The sequence below is a fragment of the Grus americana genome, chromosome 7 (genome assembly GCF_028858705.1).
Source record: "Grus americana isolate bGruAme1 chromosome 7, bGruAme1.mat, whole genome shotgun sequence".
Lineage (NCBI taxonomy): Eukaryota > Metazoa > Chordata > Aves > Gruiformes > Gruidae > Grus > Grus americana.
In genome coordinates this window covers 18119161-18134147 of record NC_072858.1, presented here as the reverse complement: position 1 = coordinate 18134147, position 14987 = coordinate 18119161, and positions in this window count along the sequence as shown.

Genomic DNA, 14987 nt, shown 5'->3' with positions numbered 1-14987 from the left:
GGCTCTGTGGTAAAAGGAAGGAACACATGGCCCCGTATTATAAACACTTAATACCACTTTCTTTCTGGGCTGGACTGTCCTGGTGATTACCATGATACCAGCTTCTCTAAATCAGAGTTTAAATCTAATTCAGATGAAATGTGACAAAATTCACCAGACTTTTCTTCTGAATTGCAAAGAAGCATCTTATTAAACTACGTAGGCTTTAATGTTTTTTGGAATGCACTTTCCTAACCCTTCCTTGGCCTGAAGAGTTTCTTATCTGACCATTATGAGAATGTGGTGAACAATGCTATGAAAAACAAAGCAATATATTGTTCCTTACAGGCTCATATTTCCTATATATCTGCCACCACAAACCATGAGCTATTTTGGATCCTGCCTATAAGTGCAACTGAAAGCTGCTTGGTTAATTATATTTATTTCAAGTGATGGCAACTGTAACATGTTAAAACTTCTCTATATTCTTATGTGTTGGCTACACACATAAAGATTACACCCAAAAACACATATAATTCCCAGGGGCTAGATTGTCTCTCACATCTTTCACAATCATTTACGTAAGTGCAAACTGAATATAAAATGCTGCTAACACAGACTGCTGGCTACTATACACCCACTCTGTGTTGATATAAATGACTATAACAAGATACCAGACAATGGAGAATCTGCCTAAACTACAGTGATGTCAAAACATCTTTTTTTTACAGAGTAATCAGAACACAAAATATTGTACATTTCAAAGAGGACTTGTGCAGCAAGATTTTTCACTGTAACAGTTCCAATGGGTCCAAAGTACACACAGCTAAATTTGATGTCAGTAGGAATTAGGTATGAATAGGGAGTGTTACTTAGTTGTTTTTGTTAATGTTTTCCAGAGCTTACACATTCACTCTACATTTTTTAGCAAACTTTATCATTTTGGCATCATAAAATCAATCCCTAGGTAGGTTTGTTTTATCTGGAGCTGATACGCACATGCAGTTGCTGTTAATAGTCAAATATAGAAGCTTACAATAACAATCTAGCTAACTATTAATGGCTGTTTAACAGTGGAGTTAGAAGGATGGATCTGAAATCTGTCCTCATCTGAAAAATAGATTGCTAGACTCTCAGGTGCAGAAACTCTTCAAAGGCTTCATTTCCATGGTTAGGAGCCAAAATACTTGGGTAGAATTGGCACTAAAAGGCTAGGGGAGGAATTGCTTTAGAGACAAATTCGAAACTTGTGTAATGGGTTTGGAGTCCATTGAAGCTGATGATTTTCATAGGCAAATCATGTATTCTTTTGTAACGGAATGACAGAATATGCCTTGATGGTTGCACATGGAAATATCTCATAAAGTACAATATTAAATGGCAGAAAAGAAAGGAAGAATCATTTTTCCCTAAGGCAGATATCTCCCCCTCCTGCTCCTGCCTCTGAGCTGAGGTGTCCCTGTAATGGAAACTGTGTAGCCCAGAACTGACTGACAAAACACAGCAGCATCAGTCGCAGACAGTACCCAGCCTCGAGTGTCTGAGTCCAGAGGACCTTATTGTGACAATTATACTGTTAGTTCACACCAGAGGTGGCAGGAGAGTTACTGCTAAGTCTGATGACCCTACAGAGTTTCCTGACAGTGGTAAAATCTCAGTGTCCCAGAGTACTAGTGGCTCTTTCAGCTACACAGAGGATATCTGGCATCCACTGATGAGGACTTCTGCTTGGTGACAGGGACTCAGGAGGATGCCGTATCCTCTGGAAGTGCAGCTAAGCTGGCCTTTGCACAGTTTGCCCCACTCCGGGTGCAGAATCAGGAAGGACTGACTTCTGAATTGTCCAGCTCTGCCGACAGCTCTGGTTTGGCCCCTGATATTGCTATCATGGAGCGGAAAGGAAACCCATATAATTTGGGACATAAAGCAAAACCAGGATACTTTTCCCATTCAGGATGGAGAGTAAGAGCTTCCATTCAGTAGGTGGGATATAGGAGCAACTGACATTCAACCTGGAAAGTTATTCTTACTGTTCTGAAAGCATGCATCATTTAATAAACAGAGCCTTGCTTCAGCTCTGTATTCGCTGTTGGCTGTCTAAAATGATGTGAGCTCAAGCTGGCTCAGAGGAAGGTGTAGGTGAGCATCCTGCGCGGGTCTTTGCCAGGTCTGGTTTCATTCACCCTCTCCAGCAATAATCACCTGTCAGGCAAGTGACTGTTCAAGTCCCTTCAGAGTCTGGAAATACGGGGAATGCTTTTGCAAAGCTGCAGGCTTTCCCATGCTCTCTGAGTTTATTTCATAGCCTTTTGGGTTTTTTTATTTTTCTTCCCTGGAGTCTGGTTGGGAAATTTGTCTTGGTTGAGCTATCGTGTTTCTACGCTTTGCTTCTCTGTGTTTGCAGTGCTAGTCATGGAAATCTGTTGAAATGCTTGTGCAGCTGAGAGTACAGCTCTCCTGGTAGGCATGAAGTCAGGCCAATAGCAAGGTGCTTTATACCAAATATAATTACTACTGGATGGAAACTGGGATAACAATAGATGCTGAGATGGCAATATCCACACCACAACTTTTTCTCATTATAATACTTTTGGTAAAAGCAAAACAAAAAATAAATCATGTTTAACATGAAAATAAATATGCTGATATAAAATCTGTATATATATCTGTAAAATCTATATTCAAAACATTACAGTTCTTTCCTAATACTTTGAGGATTGGGTTTGACTGACTTTTCAGAACAGCTGCTCTTTCTCAATTCTTCCTTAGTTTGACCATTTCATAATCTTACTTCATCCCAGTACTGGGGCCTGAAATTGTACATGCAGACACAGGAGTTTTAGTGTCGCAGAATCTAAACCATAGCCCAGATGTTTCCTTGAAGTCAAACTGTGACATCAGAGCCAAATCTGATGCAGATGCTAATCCAAATCTTGATCTCTAACCATACTTTGTTTATTTGAAAATGCTTGCTTTAAAACATTATAGCAAAATTACTATAAAAAGATGTAAATAGGTGTCTGACTAGTATCCTCAGCAGCCAGGCAGGTGATACACAGCTGCTGAGAAGAGGCATCTGGACTTCAACCCAGAGCTTAGTGCTGCATCCTCATAGATGCTTGTACACTGTTCAGCTCAGCTGCTGAATGAGCAGAGTAATTCAGAGGCAGATCCACAGTCAACACTTCTGCACCTACATCTGCTGCAGCAGGCACACGCAGGAAATGCCTGGAGAAGGAGCACCACATTGGGGCTCCCCTTCCCCAGCACAGTCAGCAAATCTCCACCGTTCAAAAGCATGTCTGCTTCCAGGGACTCCAAGGCAGCAACAGGCAGTGCAGTTTGCAGGCGTCATTCATACACTGAGCAATGAGAAATGTTATATGTATGGGTCACATGCCAATCCACGTGGTTCTACACATATCAAGGTATAGCCAAAGATATAATCGGCATGTGAGCAAAAATGGGATTTTTAAAATCTGTTCAGACTCACTGGATACGTAGAACAACTGGGAAGGAGATACGGAGAGCAGACTGCTCACCAGGACAGAGACTTCAGAGATACTGTAGATTGCGGGAGAGACCCACTAATTATGGAATCATAATAGACCAAAATGATTCCTTGTATACTATTACCAACATGCACTAGAAATTAACTGGACAAACATCTTCCTTTTAGAAGAACAGATTCTACACTGCCCTCTGTGTAGTTGTGTGTTTTAAAGGCGTGTAATTTGACTTTAGGAAAAATATGCAATTTCAGTAATTTTCTTAAAAAGGTAATGCAAATTAAAATTTCAGGATTAATTAACATGATATAACCAATTTAAACGGAAGGTAGATGTAGCTAATATTAACTCTGAAGAACATCTGACAGCCTGGGAGGAACTGGGTGAGCCCTGCCCGACTTTTGCCATTATATTACTTTCTAGGAGATTTGTTCTTGAAGAAAGGAGGTCTTCTATGTTCCAGATGCACTGAAAATCTGACCATAAGTAAAGGCAGGTTTAGTTGGACCGTGATTACAGAGTCAAGTCAGAACAGTCTACCTTTAAAGACAAACAAGCAACTGAATTTTAGGATGTGCCTGAACGAAGCCCTCACTGCATCACTTCATTTCTGTGGCTTCCCCAGCTGCTTTTCTATTGGTTTTGTCTCTTTCAAATCATGTTACATTTCACCCCAGGACTGAATCTATTGGGACACATGACCTTGCTCTTTATGTAGCCTTCATAGCACCCATCTGACACCTGTAAAATATTAAACTGCAAGAATGTATGTTAAAGTTAGTTAGCCAGGGTAAGTGTGCTCTATAGATAAATGGGTTTGTTTGGGAGAGTACCACAGCCTGTCAAAGCCTCTGTCTGTATCACTGAAGAGTAAATTCCTAAAGAGTCAGGATGCTCTAGATAACCATAAAATCACAGAAAGTGGCAGAAGGAAGTCATGTTGGCCAGGTCTGCCACACGGTACACACTCCTCAAAACCCTACTGCAGTTACATCTGTTGCAACCCCATGCTCTTTCATTTTCTGCCTGTTGCATTTTCTACGGTCTTCTTCATATTTAGTTTACATATGGGCCTTGGACACATCAGTCTCCCTGTCTGTGGGTTTCACGACATGAACAGCTTTTTAGGAGTACATAGAGACTTATGGATAAAGCCCAAACAGGATTAGTCCGTCTATACCTGCCTACCTCCTAACTTAGACCCAGGGATGTGGTTTCTCTGGAGGATGCCTGAACCAAGGTCAAGGTCTTGCCAGCATTGCCACAGACAGGAGCATGAATGGGACATGAACAGTGCTTCTGTCTGCTTTTGGGACATGCAGAGCAACATCTCCAATGGCACCACTGGGCCTTTCTGCTGGGCCATGAGTAGGTGGCTCAAGCACCTCATTATGGGGCAGGTGATGGCTCTGACGACTGTGCCCACACTTCTCTCCACTGGGCGAGAGCATCATAACCTGTCTGCTCCTGGCAAACATTATGTGCTGGAACGCCCAGGTCAAATCCAGACATGGGGCAAGGCTGGGGATGATGAGGTATTGTTATTACATTTTCTTTCTGCTAAGCTTGTCATTCCTTATGCTACTTTTGTCCCACACTAACCTAGTTCCTCTCATTCCTGCAGGTTTACACTTAAAACATTAGTTAACAGTTATTATGTCATCTTACTCCCTAAGTGTTGCTTAGCAAACTCTATGCTGTCAGCTCTTTGTACGTTTTCCCATCAGGCAGTTCTTCCAAGCATATAGCTACAGTTGGCTTTTCTTCTCTGAACTTCCTCCAGCTTGTCTTCCTGGTAACGAGGTGCGGAGAACTGCACTCACCTTTTCCAGATGCTATCGCACGTCAGTTCCAAGAAGAGAGGCTCGCTCACTCTTTCCCTGTGATGCGTCTCCATGAGAGCCTCAAATCGTATTGACATTTTTAACCGTCGCATCACCTAGCAAATTCAAATGCAAATTCAGAGGCCCTCCTTGCCTGGTGCAGCAGTCAGCGCATCTTTCCTGCCCTAAGAGAAAAGGAAGATGGTGGACCTCGCTTTTCTGACAAACATTGCCTTTTTTGTAGGGACCTCGGATTGTTTTCTGACTCTTTGCACTAATCAGGTAAATTGGCTTATTTATGACAGGGAGAGGAACGATAGGAAGTACTAACTAACCCCGTACTGGTGGTCAGAGTAAAGCAAAAACAAAGCCAGTTTCCAGTTCTCTGCGCTGAGACTGATTTTCCATTGTCGTTCCACATTATTTTCCCATTTAAGTCTGCCCATGCAATTCTGTTGTGCATCCTGTAATTCTGTTTTAGTAGGTTTAAAACAAACAAAAGGAAGTACTTTTTCACACAGCGCATAATTAAATTGTGGAACTTGTTGCCATGGGAAGCGCTGGATGCCAAAAGTACAAATGGGTTCAGAAAAGGAGAAGACAAATTAATGGATGATAGGTACATTGATGAGTATTAAACATAGTAGCTTGCTCACAGCATTTGGCTCGGGAAGCCCTTACACTGCTGTTTGATGAAGGCAGGAAAGGATTTCTCTATCTGTGCCTGTTTCTCACACAACTCCCCTCAGTAGCCTCTTCTGGTCACCAGCAGGAAGGAGACATTGGAGTTAATGGTCTTAGTACAGCAGCTCTAATGTTCCTCTCCTAAAGAGACACACACGTCAATAGATGCCTGTGAGTTTAAAAAATTAATCTTTAAGCTGCAAATTGACTCTGACACTTCTGAATTCCTCTTTGGACATTTTTATCAGATCTGATCCAGCTGCCTTTAATACATGAAGTTTACAGAAAAGTGTACAACTGAAATGGGGTATTTTAAGGCTTCAGGATGGCTAGGTTTGTTGGCCCAAACAAAGATTTGATTTTGCAAATATTACAGGTTGGATCAACTTCATAGGGGAACGATGTCATGAGGAAACCCGTTATCTGTGCTGTGAAAGTTGTATCTGCTCTTGCAGCTTTCTCCCTTCCCTGGACAAATGCTTCCACCGGTCAACATGGTGCCATCTCTTCTTGTTGACTTTGCTCCGTAACTGCTGGTTTATCAGTCCCTCCTCAGACTTCTCAATTTGTCTTGACTGACAAGCAAAATGGGCAGAGCCGTACACACACACACAGAGTCAGAAAGGAGAAGACGGCAGGCTGATGAGGAAGGAGAGGATGGCAGGCTGGCAAGGCAGGGAGCGAGCCATGGTCCCATGGCCGCCACTCTCACTTGGGCAGGGAGCCTCAACCCACAGGCTGCACCAGTTGCTCCAGTCCGGGAGGGAGGGAAAACTGGCTCATAATTCTGATAGCATCACGAGTGGCTTTCATTTCTTGTTCTGTGTGTTTGGCTGTAAAACATGTAGTCTGATTTCATCTGTATTGCTTTGTCATTGAGGTTTTTTTCTGCATCATTCAGAATGACAAACTCTCATTTTGGTCACAGCTCTGTTTCCCCACTTCTCCTGCGTTAGCTCAGACCGTGTGCTAACTGCCTTAGTTACTGCAGACAAATTCACTCAGGAAATGTAATGAACAGAATCAAGTGATTTACTTCTATTGTGGAGAAAGCTGTGTATGTTTATCTACATTATGTTGTTAAAATGCACGTGGTTAAGAGCCAGAAAACAGTCTGTTTGTTGGCTAAGGGCCTGCCTCACCAGGAAGGAAATGGCAATACAAGAGGATTGAATTCAGAGGCTTCATTTTCTCTTTGTCACCAGAAGCCCCAAAGTACAGGATGTTTCCTTGGATTTTGAAGAATTTTTCAGATCCTTGGATAGCAGGAGGGAGAAGGTCAGACTGCACATTCTGACCAAATTAGCCATCTGCTACTCTAGCTCCATCACGCAGTACTTTAGCATCTCAATGTTATTAACTCAAATTTCCTAAATGTTGCTATAGTTCCTTGTCTTGTGTGATGGTAGACTCTAGGGAAGGAAAGCTGACATTCAAGTCAAGTGTTAGGAGCAGGACTGGCTCTATTTTTTTGTCTGAGTGCTACTGGGATGGAGAACCTGAACTCCCAGCAAGGGATGCAGCAGTAGCACTGTGCTCCCAGACAGGAGGGAGAAGACCGTGGTCCAGTGACCCTGGGCTGGAAATTGGGGACCTGGACACCTACCTTTGCCATGGCATGGCATGTCACCACATCCATGCCTGTCTGTGCCTGTTCATCTGCTCCCTGACTGGTCTTTTAGACTAAATTCCTCTACAAGTATGATCCACATAGTGCCCTGTTCAGTGTATGGTGAGGAGCTCTTGGAATAGCCATCATTTAAATATTAATTATTACACAAAAGCAGTGATCCAAATGTTCAAGCCATAGTCTTGAACTGAGCTATCAAAGGCTACTTTATTAGCCCTGTTTCACTAACAAGTTAAGACGCCCCCATGAAAAACTATGATCAAACTTTTTTGTCAATTAGTTATTAACATACTAGTCCTTGTTTTTTCCAGTGCCAATTATTCCTGTCTCTACAGACTAGGGTGCTCTACTCATGATGCAGAATATTCCCTAGAAATAACAGGTTAAAATAAACAGCCGACCCAAGCCCAAAGGCAAAGAGCCAGTCCTGGACAGCAGGCAAGATAATCAGGGAATAACTAACACAGATAATCAGCAAATCATTCAAATGAATTGATTTGGCTCTGGCTGGCGTCCCTGTTTCTGCCTGAAAGCTTCAGTGAAATCCAAATAAGTGGCAGTTATCTTATTGTCTCTTCCTGTTATCTGCCTCTAATGACAGCAGGGGAGAGAGGGGGAAATCATGTCTTTGAACAGGATCACGGCCTTTCATTTAAAGTAAATACTACATCAAAATGGAAACTGCCTGAAGAATGAGTCTGCCTTGGCTTAGTCCTAAGCAGATTAAGTAATGTATTAAAACCAGACAATATCAGATTCTTGCAATGGCTTCAGCACCTACACTACGAATGCACACACAGAGAATCAGAAAGTGCTATTTATAATGACCTCAAGGTGGCTAACAGTACAGCGTGAGGTAGCTGTGAAGAGTCAAAATTCAGCCAAGGCATCTGTATTATGTTTCAATAAATGTCTTTAACATGAAAAAAATACCACAGGAAAATTCAAAGCGAGTGATGCTTATCCCAGATTAATCTATGCACTTGTAGCATGCAAGTTAATACCTCCTTAGGTTCCCAGGTAGTTGATGGAGAGAAACAAGCAGGGCACCTAGCAATGAATCCAGTCCAGTCCTCTGAGGTTCCTGTCTCTCTCCTCTGACTTTGGAAAGAGCAGGGCACAACAGGTTCTCAGTTCCCTCCATTTAGGTGCCCGAACGAACACAGGTAGGGTGAGTCCAGGACATGTTTTGCTTTGGGAGGAAAACCTGGGGCCAAGAGGTGGCTTGAGCATAAGATTAAATTCTCCACTGAAGCTTCACCTAGACTTCTGAGCTCCATCAATATCAACCATGGCTGCTGAATAGGTGGTGAGGGCTGAAACTCCCTATCTTCTGCCACACTGAGCTCCAGCTAGGTTTGAGATTGGGCCCTCAGCACACAAAATGCAAGTGAAAATAATAGGAGCTCCGTGAATACAATAAGATCCAAACTGTGGTGGTGTAGGAAGAGACACACGGGCTGTGCTTTGACAGCAGCTTTTCTTGGCAGGGCAGGTGGGCAGGTAGGCAGCAGTGGCAGTCAGCCCTCAAAGCATGGCAGCATGAATTGCCAGCACCCACGTATTAGCACCCTTCTCGCTTTCACTCAGAGTGGATACTCACTTCTGATCGCATTTCTGTGGTTGCTCACGCAGCAGGAATGCCACAGAGATAAGGAATTTCTCTGCTAATACTTGGATCCTGGCAATGTAAGATCCGTACTTACCCTTGGAGCAAGCAGCAAAGAGCTCTGGGGTCAGATCATCAGGAGCGTCCACACGAGAACAAGAAAGCATCAAAAATACAGTCGGCACAAAGTGTTTTATAACTCTTCTGTTAGAGAAAGCTGCGCCCCTAACACCACCATAAGGAAACCAGCCATCAGTTTAAGTTACAAAGAATTTCAGTGCTTTTTGCTCTGGGCACCAGGCTGATTTGCCATGTTATAAACTGATTATAACAGACACACCGGGTTGGCATCTATGTTGCAGCCCAGCAACCAGAAGCCTGACATCTCTGGCAAACTGTACTTCTCACGACATGCTGCTCACTTCCTCTGTACTCTGCCATCCAGCTGACCCTTCTTTCAATAAGCTGCAAAACCATGAAAGAACTAATCGTAATTAGCTCTAATAATACAAAGATCTCACAGCCAAGTGTATTTCATTAAAAAACACCCAATTATCAAATATTCAGTCTTACGTCACAGTTTAAAACAGTTTTCCTAAAGCACTCCTTGAGCAATGAAGCTGGTGAAGGGACTGGAGCACAAGTCTGATGAGGAGCAGCTGAGGGAAAGGGGTGGTTTAGTCTGGAGGAAAGGAGGCTGAGACCTTACCGCTCTCTACAACTACCTGAAAGGAGGTTGTACCCAGGTGGGTGTTGGTCTCTTCTCCCAAGTAACAAGCCATAGGACAAGAGGAAATGGCCTCAAATTGCACCAGGGAAGGTCTAGATTGGATATTAGGAAAAATTTCTTCACTGAAAGGGTTGTCAGGCATTGGAACAGGCTGCCCACGGAAGCAGTCGAGTCACCATCCCTGGAGGGATTTTAAAGACACTTAGAGGTGGTGCTTAGGGACATGGTATAGTGGTGGAGTTGGCAGTGTTAGGTTTACAGTTGGACTTGATGACCTGAAAGGTCTTTTCCAATCAAAACAATTCTATATTTTATACTACAATTCTATACTTTTATACTTTCAGTACTGGTCCAAAACATCAAAGCAGCAATGACAAGTTACAAGCTTGTAACATTGTGGCAAATTAGAACTAGAAACCAAAGATAAATATTACAGTACAAATATACTATGAGCTTTCTGATGATTTTTTTTTTACTGGATAGTTCCCACATTGCCAAAGCTCAGGAATGTACTGTCACCAGGTTTGAAGATATTACTTCAGGTGCTTTTCCTAGGTCTGTAACATTTGCTGTATTTCTCCACTTTTTCAAAAGATTGTACACAGATGGATTGTATTACTGGATGGAGATACACAATTCATAAAAACAGTGCAATTAAAGATTAAATAAGTTCTAAGTATTCTCATTTTTATGAGGTCTGAATTAACTTCCTTAACAATTACTTTCTAATAAAAAACCCCTAAAAGTCAGATTTTATTGTAGCTAATTTTTTTCAACATGTCATTCTGAATCTGAGAAATGACAAGACAAAACTCCATTGTGTAATACATGCGTACTAAGTGCTTTGTTTTGTTTTACTTCTATAACTTTAAACATGTTTTGATCATTTTATTGGAAAGAAAATAAACTGAAAGTGAGGCTTCAACCCAAACAGTTTTTCACAGCAGTAGGTATAAACTCCAGAAAATAAAACGTAGGCTAAAAATGTTCAGGGACTATTAAATGTAATGGAAAGAAAGCACCTACCGCTTAGCTGAATTTTCGTTGCTAAAGCAGTTTTATGTTTGCTATTCACAGGTACTAACATTTATGATAGTAACCTTTATAAAGTCAATTTAATTATCTTTATCTTATTACAAATAATAAATTTAGATGTCCTACAATGAAAATCAATTGTCAACATAAGCTATGGTTAACATCTAATAAAACAGCCCTCTGTAAATCCATGATTAATAAGATTGGCTTCTGTATTAACTAACAGACATCATAAAATTTCCTTCCTTGCATTAATCTGTATATTCAAGGTTCATCCTGCTCCACTGAGTTTCCTAAAATAAACTGTTAGAGTGAATGAACAAAATTTTGGCGTCTATCATTATTATGTTATAACCATTTGAATATAGATCTATAGCTGAACAGTTTTGAAATTAATGTCATATTTTAATTAAGTAATAGAAGATAGTGGCTATAACAAATGATAAGTGATTCATTTCTTTGTTTCCTTTAGCTTCTGAACATAATGATAATGCTGCTTATGCTTTGGTTTGAGCTTTATGGGAAGCTAATTGAAATATGAAAAATCAATTTCCCAAAACAGTGTTTAAATACAACAGGGCTTACTCAAGCTCTTCTGTGTTTTTTTAAAAAAAAAAATTGCTTCCTCAGAAACACGTTTACAAGTTTCTACTTCCACAGTGGGAGTAGTGGTGCTCAGATTCAGCATGAAGTTATGTTCCAGAAGACAGGGGATATCTGTGCCATCCTTTGGAGGTTTAAAAGGTTCCTCTTCCTCTGGTACACACTATGCCTAAGGACACTGGCATGACACAGCGGCCACCACAGTCAGTGCTACCTTCAACAGCCATTGGATCTAACTTTTGAACTGCAAAACAATAACATCATACCTATCCTGAAAGATCTCAAAGTCATTTTACAAAGTGGGGGAAGTAGGTATGCTTGAAGTAGCTGTGAAAGAACATACAGAATTAGGGATGAAAACAACTTCCCAGGCTTGCCTAGACAAACCTTTCCAAACCTCATGAAATCTGGGGGCCATAGGGACCAAATAGGGCCTTAGATTGTTTTTTAAGCATCATTACCACCTCAGTATGTACTTTGGAAAACAGAGAATCTGATCCTTCACCCTATTACTTTAGTATAAATCAAGTGACTGCAGCAGAACTAATACTTGTGCAGTGGGGAAACCGCTCCTCTGAGAAGCGATATTCATTATTATTACTCGGATGGCTGAGGAGGAAGAGAAGATATGTATCTCACCATGAATTTAATGTGTTTTGTTTAATATTTGTCATAAAGTTTTCACTTCGCAAAACTTCTGTGTTAATTAGGGAAAAAAGATATTTTTAAAAAATTAACTTCTGCCAATGAAAATACAATTCCTTATCAGATAAAAAAAACTTCAGAGTAGCTCTGGACATTGTCAAAATAAAATTACAGTCAAAACTACATAAGTTAAACAACTGTAGATTATTCCATCTGGAAAGATCTGAAAAATCTAATGTACTTTTATGTCATATTTATTTCATTCCTACATTTTTGTCATTTTTAATAAAGAAAATGCACTAGTCAAGTTCAAAGTTTTAGTCATTGTGTCTCATTCTTTGAATTACAATGTTTAGGTTATGAACAAATCAAGAGTCACAAAAGCATTTTAAGTCTAACTAAGGAAGTCAAGGGAACATTTGTATAGGTTTAATATTTTTGAGGAAAAGGAAACAATCCAGTTAATCTCCATTATTTTACAAAATCTAACTTTGTGCCACCTGAAAGCTGACAATCTTCTCAAAGTTTTAGAAATCTGGAAATATGGAACAATTTTTAGACTTCATATAAGAATCACAGCTTGTTTCTAGCTTCTTCCCTGAAGAGAGACCACTAGACCAAGCACTTGCTCCTCTTTATCTATCTGAAGAGCACTTGTGTAGCTATAAAGTGCCCTCCTTTTGGTAACTAGACCCTTTACTAGGGAACCAAAGATGATTTTCAAACTATTCTGAACACAGGGATTTAAACATTCACTTTGCTGCACTGTATTCATACTTTCAAGGTTGAGCATAGCAATGCTGCTGTGGATTGAGTTTGTGTTCAACCTACAAGATTGGCCTACTTTGCTAGGTGGTCTACATCTCACCTATAATACTATGTCACATAAAGCCTACTAATGCAAAATCTAGCATGATTTATTGTTATTTAACTTTATAAAGTAACTGTGTGGGTGGGCGTACAGTTTATAAAGCATTGCCCTCTACCTTAAAAAGTAGTTTATAACAGGGCAAGAAAAAATAGTTAAATGGTTGTAAACACTTGTTTAAAAAATACATAGTTACCAACTATGTATTTTAAATTTTATTTCTTTTTTCCTGTTTTTAATGCCCTGGAACATTAGAACTCTTTCTTTTTTCCCCTTCAATCTTTTTGATGGAAAAGGAATGTTGAACTTTAATTTTATTTTTCCAGTTCCTTCTAGCTTTATTTTTTCTTTTATCACCCCAAAGAGTTACAGGCCTCCTCTTGTTTCCTCTACCTATTTAAGAGCTGATTGCAGTGGTGACTGACACCTAAGAAAAAAAAGAAAGGCAGAGTCTAGCAACTATGCACCTTCTCCTCACTATTCTCTAGCCCCACATAATTGCTTCTGATATCCAAAATAAAAGCAGCCATCAATAACAGCTGGCCAGCTTAGTCTTCTTTCCTCTCTTCAAAAAATTATTGCACCCCCCAACAACTCTGATGCAGCAAGTGCCACAGCTCCCCAGTTTCTAGTAGGGGGAAGTAGGAAGTTTCCTTTCCTCCATCTCCTCCTAAATGTTCATTTTTCACTTGAAAAGCAAGCTAGGGGCTCTGGTTATCCGTGCTTCCCATAGCCAACTTTCCCCCTTTACATATATTTAAACTCATTTTTCCTCATTTCATTTCCCCACATCACATTCATCCTACCTGGGTTTTTCATTAAATCAAGAGCTGTCCCACTTCGCCACTAATCCAGAATCTGAAAAAAACCTCATCATGTTAATTAGAACACAGCCATATACTACAGCCCCAGTCACCACAACTCTCCCTCACACTCAGCTGGACTAACTCAGTCATGGTAGGCCCTTGCTATTTATTCTGTGGAAATGGCTTCCAACTCTTATAAAGGATGCCTTACAAAATTACAAATTCAAACTACCATGTAAACTAGCCTGGATCATGCCATTTCTTCCCTCTAGATTAGACCTGTGAATCCAGCGACTATATCCAAGAAATGACTCTTGCTTTATTTTTCTTACTCTCCTGTTCGCCTTCTATCATGCATCATACAATATACCAAAACAAATAGGCGTTGCTTTCTACTTTGGGCACTGTCCACATGGTGGGGAACCCAGAGGGCAGATCACAACTAGAATTCAGTTACTGAGAGTGTCTATCAGCCCTGCAGCAAAGCTCAAGACATAGGTTGGATCATCTTTCTCAACTGCAGCTCTTCATAAAACCACTCCTCAAAGCTTGACTATAGAATTATCTTCATGGAAGCATAAATTCAATGTTAGTTTTTGAAACCTGTTCTTTTAACAGACACTTGACAAAAAGCTTGGCAAAACGCTTATTTCTAACTCCTGGTTAGCAGCCAGTACTTGAGCTTTGGACTAACGCTTTAGTGTTAGAGCCATCTAGTGGGAAAAGAAACATGGACAGAGAAGCTGAGACAGGTTCTGCATCCAGATTTTTCATCCTATTCAGCTTTCTGGTGTGACCTCCAGACACTAGAGCAGAAGAAACAATGATTTGCCATGCCAGTATAGCACACTAAAGAAAACACGACTCTGAGGGGTACTTTAGAAAAAGGGAAAGCATGCAAGCAGTCTGTGAAATTCATACAGCTGTTAAGGGTCCCAGTTATCAGGAAACCAGCCTGTGCCTGGACCAGTGGCTGATGTAGAAGAAATAGTTTCAAAGAAGATAAAACCAGGAAGCACAGATTCTGGCATGATTTTAAAGATATGACCCTCCTTGGGTACTGGCT